This window comes from Acromyrmex echinatior, chromosome 8 (genome assembly GCF_024713525.1).
Source record: "Acromyrmex echinatior isolate Ae372 chromosome 8, ASM2471352v2, whole genome shotgun sequence".
Taxonomy (NCBI): Eukaryota; Metazoa; Arthropoda; class Insecta; order Hymenoptera; family Formicidae; genus Acromyrmex; species Acromyrmex echinatior.
Window position 1 is genome coordinate 9,609,542 of NC_141859.1, and position 18,134 is coordinate 9,627,675.

Below are 18,134 nucleotides of genomic sequence, written 5' to 3' on the forward strand. Positions count from 1 at the left end.
TTTTTTTAAAAAAGGACAATACGGTTACTGCAAGCAAAATATTTAATTTATTAATATTGTCATTGTATGCTCGAACTAACAAAAGTATTAAAAATTATTTATATGGTCTTATAACGAGAAGAAAAAAATATTTTATGCAACAGCAAAAACAAAGTCGAAATAAAGTTGTATGTTTTTTACAATTAAAAGTGAAATTTCGATAGAGTACATCGCTTGGCCAATTCAAAATAAAATATTCTCATTAGTAAAGCAGTAAAAAATTGTTAGACCCCCCCCCCCTCCCCCGACCGATATGAGTGGATGTGTGCAATCAAAATGTGCCCTAACGGGATTCTGTCAAAGTAAAATAAATAAAAAATTTCGGAGGGAGGGAAGGTTTGAACCAACCCAAACCCCTCCCCCTTGGATACGCCCACATTCATTTATTATTTGCTCGACCGCATTAGCTAGAATTATTGACTTTTATATGTCGTCATGTAAATCTTTTTCGCAAGAAAACTTATTTCGGGAGAAAATAATTAAAAATAATATGAGTTTAACAATTCAAGAATTTTTACTCGCAAAACCATCGCAGGTTGAAAAATTGCAGCAACATTTCTAATTATTTATACCAACACTATCACTCTAATATGATCATTTATATGCTATTCATAACAAGTTATATTCAGAACCAAAGAAATCGAATACAGTTTTGTAATAAATAGAGTATATGATAATTCACAGTGTATTACACAACTGTACTAATAAATCAAACAGAATTCCCATACATTTTCATATAAAATTGGACATATAATTTTGGACAACGTAGAGACAATCTTCTTCGAATGAAATTTCAACTACTTTCTTATTATAATTTTCTCTAAAATACGCATTGAATTGCAATAGCACTTTAGATTTATTTAGTTTTCCTCATTTCTTCAAACGTAAGTTTACTATTATCGTTATTTTATTGAAAATTTTGCCAAAGAAAAATTTACATGATTGTCTATATAAATTCAGAATAAAGTATAATATTATTTTTACATTTATGAAAAAATTTACTCTAAATGGCTTTAAAGTAGGGAAAAGTATAGAAAATCTTTAAAAACGTCCTGTATAGTCGCATACAATCTACTGGAAATTTTATTCGTGAATTTCCTGGAACATGCGGATGATTTTCTCGAGCGTCCGCGCTCTCTGCTCCGCGAGATGGTCCCGGGAAGCTGCTCATTCGTCACGTCGAGATAGCGTCGTCCTCGGACGGATCCGCGGAAGGCGCGACGTCCTCCTATCCTTATAACTGGTATAACCGTTAGCGAAATAGCTCGCCGTGCCTCCCTCGAGTCGCTTTCAACCATGACATACTCCATTTATACAAATCACGCGCTGTATCTTCATGTCAAAACGTAATCGCCCCGCTTTCTTCCTCCTGTTTATTTTCGTAAATATTTCATGTAATCTACTGAAAATGCTGCAAGTGAAACTCGAGCTAGCTTCGTCAGAAGAGCTTGTTATTTACAGTACAACTAAATTAAAGTATCAGAAAATTTGCAAATGTATCATTTAATTAATTCGGAGGATTAAATGGATCTTCAACAGAGAAACTAAATTTTTGATACTTTTTTCTTATTTTGTAAAAAACAATATTTATAATGATTATAAAGAGCATCCTGACGAAGTTTTTTATCTTACGAAACAATAACTATGACTATATTAAATATCAAGAAATTCCCGGTCGTCGAAACGTTTGCGAGTAATTTCCGTTCTCTGTGAAGCTATTCATCCGATCGCTGTATTCCATGTAACACTTTCCATTATGAGTACTATTTTTGTCTTCGGTAACTAATTTACCGCGTATTATTATATTATCTGAAGGTTCAATCCAAGAATCGAAACATGTAATAATTTACACATTTATTCGAATTTTAGTAACGTAATATATATTTCATGTCTTAAAATAATTTTTTTACACTCAAAAATTGTTTAATCGACTCTTATATATGCCCTTTATAATCATTGTATTGTTTTTTTAAGAGTCCTATACAGTTTTTATATGATTCTTATATTTTGTCTTAATTTTTAATTCATATAATTAAACATTTTAGATGTAAAGATTAGATTCATGGATTGTAAAGGTTAAATTAAACGTTTTAAACTTTAAATTATACCATTTTAATTTTTAGAGCAAGCAAAATAATGAAAACAAAGGGACGAAATTTTCATGTTAAAAAAGGCTATCTGTATCTTTTATCTACCGCTTGAACGGACGCAATCCTGAGCGCCAAATAAATGATCCTCCTTTCTTTCTTTTTCCTTCTTTCTTTTTATACTCAAGGAAAAAGCGAAATAGGTAACTCTTGCTCTATCCGTACCGACCGCTCGCTGCTCTCGCAGCATCCACATGGACTAGGCAACCCTTCAGACGCACGTTTCCCACTGGTTCTCGGCTCCTTTCATCCCAGTCCGCTTTTACTTTATGCACTGGTTGTGCGCACACGGACTTTATATCGTCATACACTGTGTGCTTCGAAAACCTGAAATTCCGCTTTGCTACGGTTTCGTAAGACGCCACAAGCCATACGTTTCGCGCAGAATTTCGACGTACCTCCGCGCCGCGTGCATAACTAATATATGAATAATACAAAATGAATTTTTCGCAGCAGCTCCAGTTCGTAATAAAGTTACGATACCACATCACACGTTTTTACATATTTTATTTTTACAATGCTACGATATGAGATGGTGTACTATATTCTTTATGCAATGAGAACATAAAAACATATATATATATATATATATACATATAGGTAATTATATAGATATATTAATATCGGAAAATGTTGCCAAGAAGGGTTGTCATAAAATGCATTAATCAATATATGTATTTTAAAAAGTTATTATCGAACACTTTGTTGTTTTTCTTCTCTCATAATGTATTCATGTACCATAAAATATTCTCTTTATTCAGAGAGAAAGAGTGCAAGATTTTCATGACAATATAGAAACAGAATAGACGTTATTGGAAAGAACAGTATGCCGTATATATTTCAAGAAATTTCAGCAAAGAAACGTGGAATTATCAAAATTCTTGATTAAGCTACGATCAGACACAACAACGAACAGAGGCAACTGTTGCTTCATTTGAGCACAGACAAAACGCGCGCGCAACGCTTTCATATAAAATATGAAATTGCATCCGGTGCATTTTTCAAGATAAAAGACTGAACGCACTTTCGCGAATGTATGCGATGCACCTGTACGACCAAAGTAGCAAACCGGAACACCGTGGAGCTTTCGTTTATGCACAGTCATACGATAAGATCTTTTTATTTATATCATCTGCAATGTCCGCGCTACAGAAACGAAAGCGTACTCGCTGAGCTCGAGATAAAGATAATGGCATTTTAAAGAAAATTTCTAACGTATAAGAAAAAAAATTCACAAGAAAGAAGAGGAGATTAATTACAACTATACTGAGAAACTATATATTTTTCAAGAATCAAGTGAAATTTTAGATAGGAATTAAAAATCATTGACATTCAAAAGAAATAAAAAAAAGGCAAAAGCATCCTTCTGTAAAACGCAATTTTTCGCATCAGCAATAAATGGTATCTCATGCATACTCTTTAATGAACAATTAATTGTAAAGTATACAAATATATTACTTGAATCACTGAGTGGAATAGCGATATAGGTTATTGAAGATAAATATTCTTTTGATGTATATTATCTTTCGTGCGAAAGATAATTAATTTTAAATTCCAGCCAACTAATCATTTCCAACGAGGGTAATCTCTCGAAAAACGTAAGCCAGCTGCGATCGTTGCCATAGCGCCGTATGATACACAACGATGGCATCGAACAACAAAATTATTACGTATTAGATGCACGTAACTTTGCGAATTTCACGTAACTTTCGCGATAAAAATTTCATCTTCATAATTTAAAACAAAAAATTTAATTAGCCTCCATCCCCATCCAACAAACCCTACGTTCGATGTAATCTACCAGCCGATCAAAAAAAGTGTACGGTAAACAACGGTTGTGATATTCGCACAGTTAGTGCGAGTAACGCATTGCAGAAGCGTTATTTTTCAAGCGCTTTTCAGAACGAGACAGCTCGTATCTCGTCGGGACGATCCGGCTTCGCGTTCGCTTTCGTGAGACCCATCAGACAGGCCCTTTAACGTTTATTTACACAGCTCAAACACATTTTTCACTCTCCACATAGTTTGTGGCATGTGGACGCGCGAGAAACATTATTGGCCACCACGTAACTGGCATCTACCATTGGCCACGACCATTAACATCATTCCTGCTATGAGCAATAACGACAGCGAAATCGCTATCATTTGGCTGCACGAGATGTCGATCCATCATTCGTGAACACTGATGAGACCAAACGAAGGCACAGGATACCGATCTCGCGACACACCAGCGAGTAACCGGTAATAATTCAATGTAAATGCGCGTAAGTGCTATTAATAAGGCTTGAAGGGAAAGAAAGGGAAGAGGAGAGGAGAGAAGGGAAGTACGATCGAGAGTATCGTAAATGTATGATTGAATAACATAACGCATACACGAGATACGAATATATTAGGCGAAAGCGTATTTTGCGGGGATTATCTGATGTACGTTGATGGGCTAGAGTGTGTAAAGACCGACGGAGTAAAATATATGCGATCGTGACGGAAAGATCTGGCCGCACAGAAGAACAGTCGTTTCGCGAAAAGCGTACATTGCGCGAAAGTAGAAATGCTCGTTACGTGCGTTTCAATTCAAATCGTTCCCGAGTAATGTAATGCCGTGGTGTAATTTCGGGGCTCGCCGCTAAAACGAAATGGCTGGGTGTTTATTCATGCAAAGCCAACATACTCCGAAACAACTCACCACATCTCCGTGCTACGTAAATGAGGTACTCGGATACGTCCGGATACCTCGTTGCTTGCTATCTTATGAGCGTCTGCGGATGCTTATAAAATGGAGATAATTAACGCAGCGTCTAGAGATAACGGGCACACCAATTTGCGGTTATCTCTGCCCTTTTGTCTTAGGTGTTGCTCCGCACCTTTCTAGGCGCCAAAAACGCGTTAAGATAACGCCACGTGATACGAAGATTCACACAACTTCTCACATAACGCAACTTCACAAAACGCAAAACGCCATTTCTCCAAACATTCAACAATGTAAACTTGTGCAATAAATATTGTTAGAAATTATCAACCACACGGAAAAACTCTGGTTATTTTTCAAGAACGATTGAAACGTACATCAAGCATTTTTTTTTTATTTCTATACGTTTTATGTATAATGAAATTTGCAAGGAATACAATATTTTCGCGGTTATTATTAATTGCACCGTATTCATATATTTCTCATTTATTTCAAATTACATTTTTATGATTCAAACCCAATCCGTACATGTTTCAACAGAAACGAATTTTGCATTTTTTGTAAGAGATGTTACGCGTTTACAATTCTATTGAAATATGTATACGTATACATTGTATATACATTACGGAATGGTACTTCATTTCACGCGAATAAATCGAAATTACTTACTTGAAGTTAATGGAATTATGACCGCGCGTTCGATCGATGTAATTAACTGCAACCAATATTTGATGAGTCTAAGGTACATACTCCGCGCGAGCTGACAACTAAATATCACATTGCAGCTTTTGACGTTGCAATGCGACGAAAAACAAAGGAAAGTTCGACATTATATTGAGTATCATATAGTAAAATATGTAATAGAGCAATTGATGCATTATTACGTTATTGTAATTTGCAACTAATTAAATGCATTAAACAAATAACAGCACGAGACAATTTAGAATATTAATACAATAATTGCAGCTCATAAATATCATATAAATCAACTATTTCATCATGTAAAATCAGTTTTGAAAGAACTGGCAGGATCAATAGAATATATCGGAATTCATCGACACTTATGTTTTATTGAACCTCATAACGTTTAAAACGACAGTCTAAGTAATTTGGAAAGGAAACTCGTAGAAATTGATATTATGCAAGTGGCATGTATGCGACGAATTCTAGTAACAGATTCTTTAATATTATGTATGTATACAAAAATTCGACGAAAATCGCGAGTTATGATTTCGCTTACCTATCGCCAATCACCAAGAATCGTCCTACTTGAACATCGTTGGCAGAAGCGCGTCAAGGATATAGGACGCTCGCTATTTTCTACTTTTTCTACCCGTCTCTAGCTTCGAAATGATGATTTTTAACTCCAATCGCAATTGCACTATCTGTCACTCGCAAAGGTGCATTTGTAATTAAAGTGCCGCCGTTAAAATCGTCACGATCACTAACCAAGCCAGCCGCAGCGCGACCAGAGAAGAAGCTCGTTCATGACGACGAGGACGGGCTCGAGAAGCTCCTGATGCGTCGCACAAAAACTGTCACACAAGTGTTACGAGGACAACATACGAGCTAGCGGCAATCACTTTTTTATCTAGCTCTTATTTCCGACGCAGCTAATTAATCCCGAATACGAGACGCGCGCGCGCGCGATAATGGGAATCCCATGGGCGAGTTTTAATTAAAACTCAGGTCCCTTAGCCCGTCGCTCGCATAGCGTACTTGACCTTCCTCGAACGGTAGGCTTAATTGAATCCTCGGTGGCGAGACGCGACGGTTACGCATATGTGCGTCGATTAAACGTGCTCGCATGTTCGCTGTTATCGCGGATGTACATATGCCGCAACATAGATAGATATATATGTATACTCCGTTCTGTCTAGTGCGTTTATATCACGATGTGGTGGATATCGTGCTCCGTCAGCTGATCCACCGAAGCCTTCTGTCAGCCGGTCTGACCACCGCGAGCCGCTATCACTGAGTCCCGTGGCGGTGGAATCTGCCGCGCGACTACTGTCTCCTTCGTTACAAACCGTCACTACTTGCCGCGCTCTGCAACTATTTCTGCTTACTGTCTCCTGATATATCGTCCTGATATACTCCTTCCTGACAATTTCAAAACGCTTGTCGATATCTCTCGTCGTTATCTCGCGACACTTGACCCGCGACCGATCAGTCGAATCGCCTCTCGAATATGTCACTATTCACCCTCGGCAGCCGCCAGCGTTCTGGCGGCTGACACTCGCGCAAACTTGGCGCGAACACTCGATCGTACGAGCGAGAGAGCACGTCGCGTTTAATTGCGCCCACGTTATCAATTATCATCGATGAGTAGTAATTAGCCGAGAGAAGCGCGATTCACTCATAGTCGCGACCTACTCCCGCCGCGTTCACTGGAATCCGCGCAAGGGTGCTCCGCACGCGCGCGCGCGTGCGTGCGTGCGTGCGTGCGTGCGTGCGTGCGTGCGTACGTACGTACGTACGTATGGATATATATGGGGATGTGTGTGTGTGTGAGTGTGTGTTGTACGTGTGTGTGTGTGCGCGCGCGCCTGTGGGATCCAGGTCCGACCCTGGCGCGATACGATGGAGAACTGACGTCCTGACGGGCTGCAGCGCCCCGACGACGGGCGTCCGGTGAACCATCCGCCGTGAAGCGAGCGGCGGGAGATCCGCCACCCATTCAACCCCTCCTGGTATCCGACACCCCTCCTCGTATCCCCGCCATCCACCATGAACGGCATGGTGCTCCGCTTTTGCCCGTATCACCTTGTCGTCGAGAGGGCACCGTCGTACACGCTGCCACGCGAAATTGCACAACATTTTTGAAAAAATACTATTCGTGCTATCGAAAACGAACTTTTCGGAGTTGTCCCAGTTTTTGTGGAAAAAACATTCGTCACAGATTTGGGAGACGTCCTGACAAGAAAAAAACGTGTTGTTTATCGATCATATATATGGACCCTGATGTATTAATCCCGATCATTACGTTTCATATTCTATCGCTCGATATTGAATTATTCAAATGTAAATGTAATTAAATTGTATAAAAATGTAATCAAATTATATAAATTATACTAAATTATCAAAATTATTTTAAACAGATAAAATGAGCAAATTTACTTGTGTTAAATTTAATTATACTAAGTGTAAGAACTTTCCTTCCGTGTAAAAGCATTTGAAAATACGATAAAAGAAATGAAGGCAAAGTACATATGAGGAATACTCGAAATATCGTTATAATTAAATTAAAAAAGTAACCCGATATAACTCGCAGCCAATCGATCGATGCTAAATGCTCCGGTAGAAATAGGACGCACGGAGTTTTGAATCTCTTCGATTATTTCTGTTTAGACATCTCTCATGATACTTCGTAAGATTTATATTTAATGCATTTCCTGCACGTATTTAAAAAATTCAGAAGAATCTAAAAATTGTTACGAACTCTGTGTCTTAATAGTATACGCTTTTTATGTTACAATTCTTATATTAATTTATATAAAATATATTACATGTATTGGAGCCTTAAAAGTGACGAATAGGTAGTCTAAAGGCACGAGAGGAATAGGTTCACGTAATTTCTTAATCAATATGGCCTAAATCATTCTTATGACAGAATAAGGCTCGCGTTTTAAGCTACGTGTTTTCCAAGACTTGCATGCATTTGCAAACGTCACGTGATTCGTCGAGGCCATGTAATAGACGGCTTTACATCACTCCAAATTGGATACAGTATAAAAAGTAAAATCCTAACTTTTTCAATCTGCGAAGGCATCATTTTATTCCTGGATTATTGCAAAATGTGTTTTATCCTAGGAAGTGAAACGTATCAACATACACTGATCCTCATCAACGAAGCATTATCGATGAAAAATCCCTCAAATCCGTTATTCTATACGCTATTGCATGTATCAATTTTTTTTATATGATAGCGATATCGTCTGGATAATATCCAGGTCACCATAACGCAATATAATTATTATGAAGGCCTATTCAGGAACAATTTTAAATTTTAATACATCATAAAAGCAAGGAAATTAAAAAAGAACTTGCACATTATTTATATATTATGTTATACATAATTTTGTAGTTTTAATTTTACGTCATCGAATAAAAGCGACTCGGCGTTTGCTAGTCGCTTTGCAGTCTTTACGCTCTAAGCTGTATTATTAATTAAAGGAATTAACTTCGCCATATATGGTGCGACCCATGCTCCAGGAAAGGAAGGTCGAACGCTTATATCATAGTCTAATTTCCAATTAAGGCGTTATTAATACCGGCGCCAGTAAACGTTACACCTCAAGGATTATATTACAATTTACATTTCGTATGTAAAAGACGTATTATCACGTTTGAATATCTTATTTTAATTAGATTACACAATCAATACGAACAAAATTAATTAGAAATGGCATGTAGCAAATACTAGAATCTAAATTAAGAAGAATGTAATTTTAACATTTTAAAAAAACGATAGTTTTAGTGTTACAACATTACTCAGTATTATATGACTTATAAGAAGAAAGAAAAATTACTCTTTGATTAATCTCAAATAATAATTAAAGCAATATTAAAAAAAATAGCAAGGGTATAGTATCCAATCAACTTTCGTCAAAGATAAAATTAATTTCAAAATTTACATAAAATATTTAATATATTATTAGAAAGTGTACGGTTTTTTTTTTCTTTATAATGTCGACTACTTTAACAGTTTAAATAATTAATTGACGTATATATTGTTTAATAAGTACCGTATTAATAAATTTTCACATATTAAATTTCAACATGTACCATGACCGGAATATTACTCAGATGTTTTACTAAATATTATATACTCAATGTTCGTAATATAGAATTGCACGAAAAGCGCACATAATTGCGTAAAAAAGTAAGTATGCAATATGCATATGAGAGAACAAACCTCAATTAAAATGTAGTGTACATCTTTTTCGAATGAGAGCTGCTCGGAGCAAATAACAATTATTTAATTGAAATGATAAATTTTCCTCTTAATATACTTAATATACTTTTCTATGCTTATGTGTTTTTAAACATAAAATATTATAATTATATTCGCCTAAGAGAGAATACTGAATATTTTAAAGACCCGACACTAGAAATAGTAATAATCAGTGATTATCAAATATCATTTTGAAAAATTATGGAAATATAAAACTAAATATGTTAAAATAAATATGTCTTGATTGGATTACTTATGACTTAAAAATTGAAATTGGAGATTATAAAACATTGTAGACTTCTATATGTTATTTTCACTGATTTATATCATGGATAAGGCTCATGGGTACGGATGTTTTGCACCGCAATCTTCAGGATTGTAGAAAGGTGCGAGGGACAGAAGCAGGTAGGTGGGTCGTTTCACACAGCAGCGCCTCGCTTAATTACTAGTTACTAGTAACAGGAGTTAGAAGCGTTTAGCTCACAGTTCACGCCATCCAACAAAAGCTTATAATGTTACGAACTATTCCCATTGCTACCCTAGATTCAACAACGAGGCTTCACCCGGTGCCCGGATTCGTATTACTTCGGAATCATATCAAATACGGAAACGAGTCTGCGAGTTCGCGAACTGCAGTTGGCTCGGTTTACAATATAATTAATCTCGTGACTAGCCGATATGAGTTTAGCGAGCTAAATATAATATCGGTGTCTGTAACATATTATCCACGTAATGTGAGAAAAGTTAATATTTTATAATGTAAAATGTGACATTAACAAAGGACCTCGGACTCTAACAATTACAATTTCGCATTGAACTTGATTGAACTTGCAAATTAAGATGACACGTGAATTCAATTAGAGGAGAAATGATAAATTTTCAAACAAATTTTCCAAACCAAACAATGCAATTGATTAATACAATTTATTGCATACTGCTGCACAACTTTATTCACTAGTGTGGCCATTTTCAGGTTGTGACCATAAATCTCGCATTTCTTGAATCACCAACGGAAAATTCATGGACAATAAATCGAAGTTTCGACAACATGATTCAACGATACCGAAAACGAACGCCCAAGCGCAAATCACAACTACATTGTTAAAAATCCTTCGTTCGTAGTATTCGCGAGATCGATTTACCAAACACCATTTGAGAGAATTTTGCAGCTTTGACATTTGCCGGGCGAATGAAACTAATCAAACATTCTATTCGATATACTGCACAACAGTCACACTATCCATAACCATTTTGTTTGACTCAAATCATCTCGACTAAATACAAAACTGACTGTGCGATTACTTTCAAAGAAAGATATCACAAAAGGTATATAATAGGTCCGTGTTTAGAATGTGCTTTTAATGCGATAAATGCGTATTTTTGTTTTCAAACTCTATATACGCGAACGATGCTAAATGCGCATTAACGTTATAAGTATTGTGACAAGTGCGTTTTGAACATGAGCCATAAACAAATTCAATTTGAAAATATTGTACCATTCTAACATTATTACATTCTTTATTTTTAGAGAATGTACTTACGTGAAAAATATGTAGTTTACACATGTATACACATTGGATACAAACATCTTCCTTTTATATACTATCCTTAAAAAAGTTTTGAGTAAAAATAAGAAAGAAATATTATGATATATTTCTCTATATCTAACAATAATAATAATAATAATAATAATAATGTAGAGAATAAAAGAAATCAGAAAATAAATGTACAAGCGTAAAATAATGAAGAAATAGCGAGTAAGTAGAATTTTCCGCATTCTACGTCAGCTTCAGGGTCGAAAAAAGTAGCTTGTGCAAGCAAGGATGGCAATTTGGGCAGCGGACATCCCTTGTCGCCTTTGGCGAGGCTTCCGGACCGACCATCCCGTACCGCTGAACACAGCGTTCTCGGTCGGCTGTATCCACACGCGTGCTAGTTACATTGGGCTTTGCACTGCCGATGCGTGCATGTAGATCGAAGGGAATGGCGATACTACGTACACTAGGATGGTTAGACCTGGTTGCCGTCCGTTAGCCGTAGCCCATACACACGCAGATTGGATCGGACATTGCACGCCGTGCAGCTCAGCTTCTGAACAGGGAAACTGCGTCCACTCAGCCCGCTGTAGCTATACCTACCTACCTACCTACCTATCTATCCAATAGGATACGGACTAACGCAACCACGCGTACATTTAGGTTATCGAATTGTAATGTTCGATACGAGAAAGGCAATCTGGACATTCTGGACACCGTTGTCCTGACGAGATGCCATTCTGAAATCTGTGTCAATTTCGGTACGTGTAACTCTGTGCGATTCCAAGTTTCGACAAAAGCGCACGCGGCGCGGCGGATGTTTAACGCCGGATCATCCGCCGCCGTGTAGCCGGATAACACACGCGATAATAGCGATAGACGGAAACGCTGTACCGTTGACGTTTACGCAAAGCCGCTGAGAGCTTTACAATAAAGTGAAACTTGAACGAACTTGTATTAAACTTCGCTTGCGGTCGACCGTCAATTTCAGTTCCAAGAGACAGCTCTGAGCTGTCTTGCTTGGAACTGAATGCCAAAACGAATTCCGAAGATACTCACAGTCCGCCCTGTACGCGTCCATTCACTCGCGAAATCGCTTTCTTCGCACTGTTGTAAATGGTTAATGACTCTATGTAATTTAATTGCGACTCGGCACAAAGCCGGGATGCCGGGATGAAGTACGCGCCGTGTTCTCGGACTTCTCTCAGAACGATTCAGCATTTTGCTCGCTAATCTACTGCACGTTGTACGCACCCTTGTGCCACAGAAAGCGAATGAAAGCAGGGACGAAGGTAAAAGTGCCGCAGACGGTGCCAAGAAGTGCAGATTTGCTATTTCCGTGAACAGTGAACGCTCCTCCGACCCATGATAGCGTAACTACCTACGCCGACCCTTTAACGGGTAACAAGACCGCCAACAACGGCTTCATTTGCATTTATTTCTAGCAGACTTAACGTCGACCGCGATACGAAAGGAACGGATGGCCGCGCGTAATTTCCAACAAATATATACCCTCGAGGATCGCTCGTAGTGAAATCCGATCCAATCAAAATGAGAAGCATAAACCGTTACGCTTGTCTACGTAGAAATACCACGTGCAGAGTTATAAAAGTTCGTTTTTTTCTAACTATCTCAAACATTCAGTTTTTTGCTAATTTATCGAGATAAAAATGCATTTAAACAATCAATTTGAAAAAAATCATTTCTCAGTTTTTATAATCAAATTAAATAAGACTAGTAGCGATACTGAAAAAGTGTTGTTTCCAGAATGTAACAAAACATTTAAAAATATACTGTGTAAATTGTTTTTCTCTTGCAACATGGTCTCTATCCATTCAAAAAGTTTCGTATATGTGCAGTTTTGAAATATTCTATTGCAGTGGTATACCTACAAGTAATTCTCACTTCAAATTACGGAATATTTTTTTTAATTGACTCTAAGCTATTTTTTTTTTGTTTTAATTTGGTGTAAATTTTTAGATTCGCATTGAAATCCAGCATGCAAAAAAATTGCAAGTGAACTAATAAAAAAAGAAATATTGGCAACGAGAAAACGTCAGAGTAGAAAAAAATATCGGCAAACCCTTATAAAAAAAAAAAAAAGAAAAAAAGAGGAACATATACATCGAGATATATCCCTTCTCGATACGTTTTATCGCTTCTCATTCTATTCCGTGAGAAATAGCTCCGTAAGATTCTCGGTAATTGCGCGCAATTCTTCCGTTCTGCTGTTCGGCTTCATCGTACATTCTAATGAAGGCATCAACCTTCGGTGAGAACAAACGGTTTCGCATCCTTTTCACGGCGGCACCTCAACCCACCAACGTTCGTCGACCTAAATTCACGAACGCGCCCGACCGAGATCGGTTTAAGTGAAAGAAGAAGCGCCGGAATTACGTAGGATAGGTGCAGTAACGCGAATCGCCGCCGTCCTCCCGACCCCAAGATCGAGCATCGTGGATTTCAATTTCTCACGGAAAGAAGCGTGGAAGCCCCGCCATTAAACGGAGGTAGAAAGCCCGAGAGAGCGCGGCGCAATTCGTGGACGACGACTAGTTGCTTCCCTTCCATTATCCTTCACCTTCGATTTCCGTTAAACTACGGAAAGTGTGCGCGCCATTGGTCGTCGCTCAGTTCGTCGGAAAAATCGATAGTTTAATGCGACTTTATCGTCACCGGGCAACGTTACTGAGTAGGCTCGTATACGTTTCGCTGTGAATTTTTGCGAAACGACACGGAGTAGAAGGTTACGGCGCGTCCGCGTTTGTTAAGAATCCTCGAAAATTACAAAAGAAGCAACCACCATCTCGATAAACGCTCGCATGGTCGCCTCTCGTTAACGTCTTTACAAACTTCGTCGTCAACATTGCTCGCTCTAGCGAAATACTCGTTCGCTCGGGAAATTTTCCTTCAAAGCAAACATTGGAAAATACAAGCTCTCTGTCGTCAATAATACAATATAAAATTACTCTAAAGTTTTCTACATTTTCTATTAATATGCGAATACCATTCGAAATGTGAAATTCAACAAAATATCTCCATATACGAAATCTCGTAGTTTCCATATACAAAATTTCTTCGAATGGCTGAATGATCTTCGATGACGAGAGCACGCTATTATTCGAGAATCGGATTCAAAATTAGCGAGCCGACCACGCGTTGCGTGTGACGGATAACGCCATAAATTTCGTCATATACGGATATGTGCTTTCGGGAGGAGGATGTTGAATGTACGCGGGACGAAGTGACGTGGGGGCGGCGGCGACGGCGACGGCACGCGGTTCTCGTAGTCCGATGGAACCGCGCGATGACCGGTCGTCACCTGCCGCTACGGCAATTGTCAACTTATGCAGAACGAGCTGGTATTGCAGGACGCGAGAACTGCGCTCCACAAGCCACTCTAATAAACACGTCGTAAACCGGCGTATTATACACGTACATCGGGATGCCAACGACACGGTAGAATGCGGCGCATTTACAAACGCGATAATCCGTCTCTGAATGGTCTAAACACTCAATAGTCTAAACTGTTAGGTAATCCGACATTTACACTACATTTATAGATAGTCAACAATATTTCTCTAAGCATGTAAAGAACTTATTGTCCAAAAACTAAATTTATAATGAAAAATTTAAATAATTTAATTAGACTTATTTCATTATCCGTTTAATAGTGTTTTTATTTATTTATTTTTTCATTTAAGAAACAAAATAGTATTATATTTTACAGTAATATATGTTAATTTAACAAAAACGGGTATACTACATTTTTAATTCCAGTATTAATATTCTAATTCCATAAAAGCAACTAATTCCATAAAAATATTATACACGCAACTAATGTGATTAATTGAAATGTAATAATAAATTTAAAACCACTGAAAGATTTGAAAACCCCGTCAGACGAAATTACACACGTCCATTACAAAGATTTAGAAAAAATAAATAAGAAGTGAACAGATAAGAAATAAAATTAGCCCACTTGTCTACTGGCACTCATAAAACTCCCATGACAAAATGCAAAAACGTAATAAAAGTTAAAACTGCATTTTTCAATTTTTCGATACGCATAACCGAACGTTATGACAAAGTCGAGTTAACAATTTGTTTTCTATAGCACATGTTTATCAAGACAATTATGTTAAAAATTTAGATTTTTTTAAAACAATCTCTCTCTCTCTCTCTCTTTCTTTTTATCTCTTTCTCTCAACAAGCAACATCATAGACAGTCGCGACTTAGCGCGGTCAACTATAATCATTAGCCATCGTCCGGACATGAGAGGGATTGGAACCACCATTTTAAACTAACGAGTGTCGTGTTCTAACCACCGCTTCCTCGTTCACAGAAACGACTAGGAACACCGAGAGGGCGGAAGGAGACGGGCGGAATTGCAAGAGGGTACACTGGCAGAGATACGGGAGTTTAAATAACTCCAGTACCGGTAGAGATAAGGCAGCCGGGCCAAGCGGAGCAAGAGAGAGAGAGAGAGAGAGAGAGAGAGAAAGGGGGGAAGTTGTAGGGCGTGCGAAGTTAGCGTGTTCGTAAGCACTATTGTTTCGCTTATTGCACCAATCGCTTTGGATTTCGGCATAAGCGTCTGCTTTTCTCCCCCTGTATTACTTCCCTTTTCTCTGCACCTCGATATATACCCTTACATGCGATCGCTTTCTTAGCCCTTCGTTATGCACGAGATGGTGCTTCGAGAATCGAAATGGAAACTGCATTTAACTCGGCCGCCCGCCAAAATAATGTTCCGTTCTTTGATTTAGGGGAGAAGTCGCCGCTCGCCCATGTTCCCCTCTGCCTAACTTTCCCTTCACTTATGCATATCATGAGGGAGCATTCAAAGCAATAGGGGACTAATTGTACTGCATACGTGCACTATAAAACAATAATATTAACAAATAAATCGTTTTATTAATATTGTTGTTTTATAGTGCATGTTATCTTTAAAGTCTTTGATCTTTTAATATCGAAGGTTAGAGTTCTGAAAAAGTAAACTCCCCGATTTTCTTGTCGATTGACACATATTACTGTATTTTGATGCCCTGATTACGAATATGATAATGAAAATTGCCGACAAGGCCATTTTCAAAGTCAAATATTTAAAATACAATTTTTTTCACATTCTTCGCTCGTGAAAAGTTGTAAAGAAATTGCATGTCCCATCCATCTTTCAGCACGACAGCACGTACTGACAAACATGCTGAGCAGTGACGCTTAGCCAGATATGCGCGGCAAATGACCGTCGAAATGACCTTGTTGATAATTTTCATGATCATATTTGTAATCAGCACACCAAAATACAGTAGTGTACCAATCGACAAGAAAAAAAAATCGAAGAGTTCATCCTTTTGGAACTCCCAATGAAACATTGATACTTTCTCCTTTAAAGAAAATAGAGTCATCAATTACTCACTGATTCTATAATAACACATCGACACTTTTCTATTTGCAGTTTACAAAGTGGTGGCAAATACGTACCGTCTCTTTCAATGAAAGCAATTTTTCACGCGAATTTAGTGCACAAACTAGAAATAAGTTTACACGCAACGATCATTCGCGCGCGCTCATTACCGTATAATCGAAAACAACGCAAATGAATAGCAGCATCTGGATGCCAATGAAAAAACGTATCGTGTAGCGCAATCGACAAATATGTACGCATCGGCAGAAGCAGGCGGCGACGTTTAATTAGCGGCGGACACTTTACAGCGCCGCAACGCCTGCAAATCTATCGAACGTTCGCGGCCGGATATCCGATATATGGACGCCGTGGACGCACCGCAGAACTGCACTACCTCATGCACGAGACCGCAGTAACATTGCATCGACCGTATCTTGCTTCACATGTACGTACTCATATGTATACGTATATATATATATATAATATATTCACAATTTATCAAAAATGCAGATCACGTTTTCTCTAGCAAGCGAGAATCCAACACGGCGCGAGCGTTATATTTCGATACTATATATTCTACTAATCTCACGGCACGCTTGTTCGAACGGCCAGCACTTAGAGCCCCATCGAATTTAATTCTGGCAGCAATATCGGCCGAGTACGTTTCACAACGGAGATACGAGATGATTAATGGAAGATAAAGCGCGAAAGCATGCTCAATGCACCGCGAGCAGCCTCCTGTTAGCATAATCGACGATATACGTCGATATGATCGTAAACACGTGATGGACGTACGAGGACGGTAAATATAGGGGAGAGTACGGTAAATCTAAAATATCTCAAATTCTTGTAATTGCATACAATCTGCGATGTATTCAATTAGTATATGCAAATACTTAAATTAGAATCTGACCAATTTATATTCCACTTTTTAAATCAAACAAGATTAATTTATTTTCTTTAAATTAAAAATTAATATAGTTGTTAAGCAAACTTGAGTTGAGATATGTCAATCTTTCTTCTTCTTCTTCTTCTTCTTCTTCTTCTTCTTCTTTTCTTCCTTTGGAAGAGAGAAAAAAATTTTAAGAAACAATATTCAATTGACTTTTTAGAGAGAAAATTGAGACTTGCTAAGCTCTGTAATACTATAACTATAGCTATAAGTAATTAAATTATTATGTTTCTTTTTTTATCCTCTACAGCGTACCTTCTACGGAGAATTTCTTATATTAGACTACATCAACGAAAAAAAGGAGATATTCTTAACGAAAGATATTTTTATGAAATAGGAGCGAAAGATATTTTTATAAAATAAGAGCTTAAAAAAAAATCTATCTTTAAATATAGTATACTCATAATCTT

General features: G+C 37.7%; 1 protein-coding gene across 4 annotated transcripts in view; it reads right to left on the reverse strand.

Annotated features, from left to right (window-relative positions):
- LOC105148322 (neurotrimin) overlaps positions 1 to 18,134 on the reverse strand; it is a 378,921-nt gene that overhangs the window by 324,769 nt on the left and 36,018 nt on the right. For 2 of the 4 annotated variants that reach the window (XM_011059983.2, XM_011059980.2), the window contains exon 1: positions 6,113 to 7,490. The exons of 1 other annotated variant lie outside the window; for it this stretch is intronic. The gene's annotated coding sequence lies outside the window, so the exon portion shown is untranslated. Of the gene's footprint in view, positions 1 to 6,112; positions 7,492 to 18,134 lie in introns of those variants that run through there. One more of the 4 variants, XM_087408694.1, reaches the window with a different exon arrangement.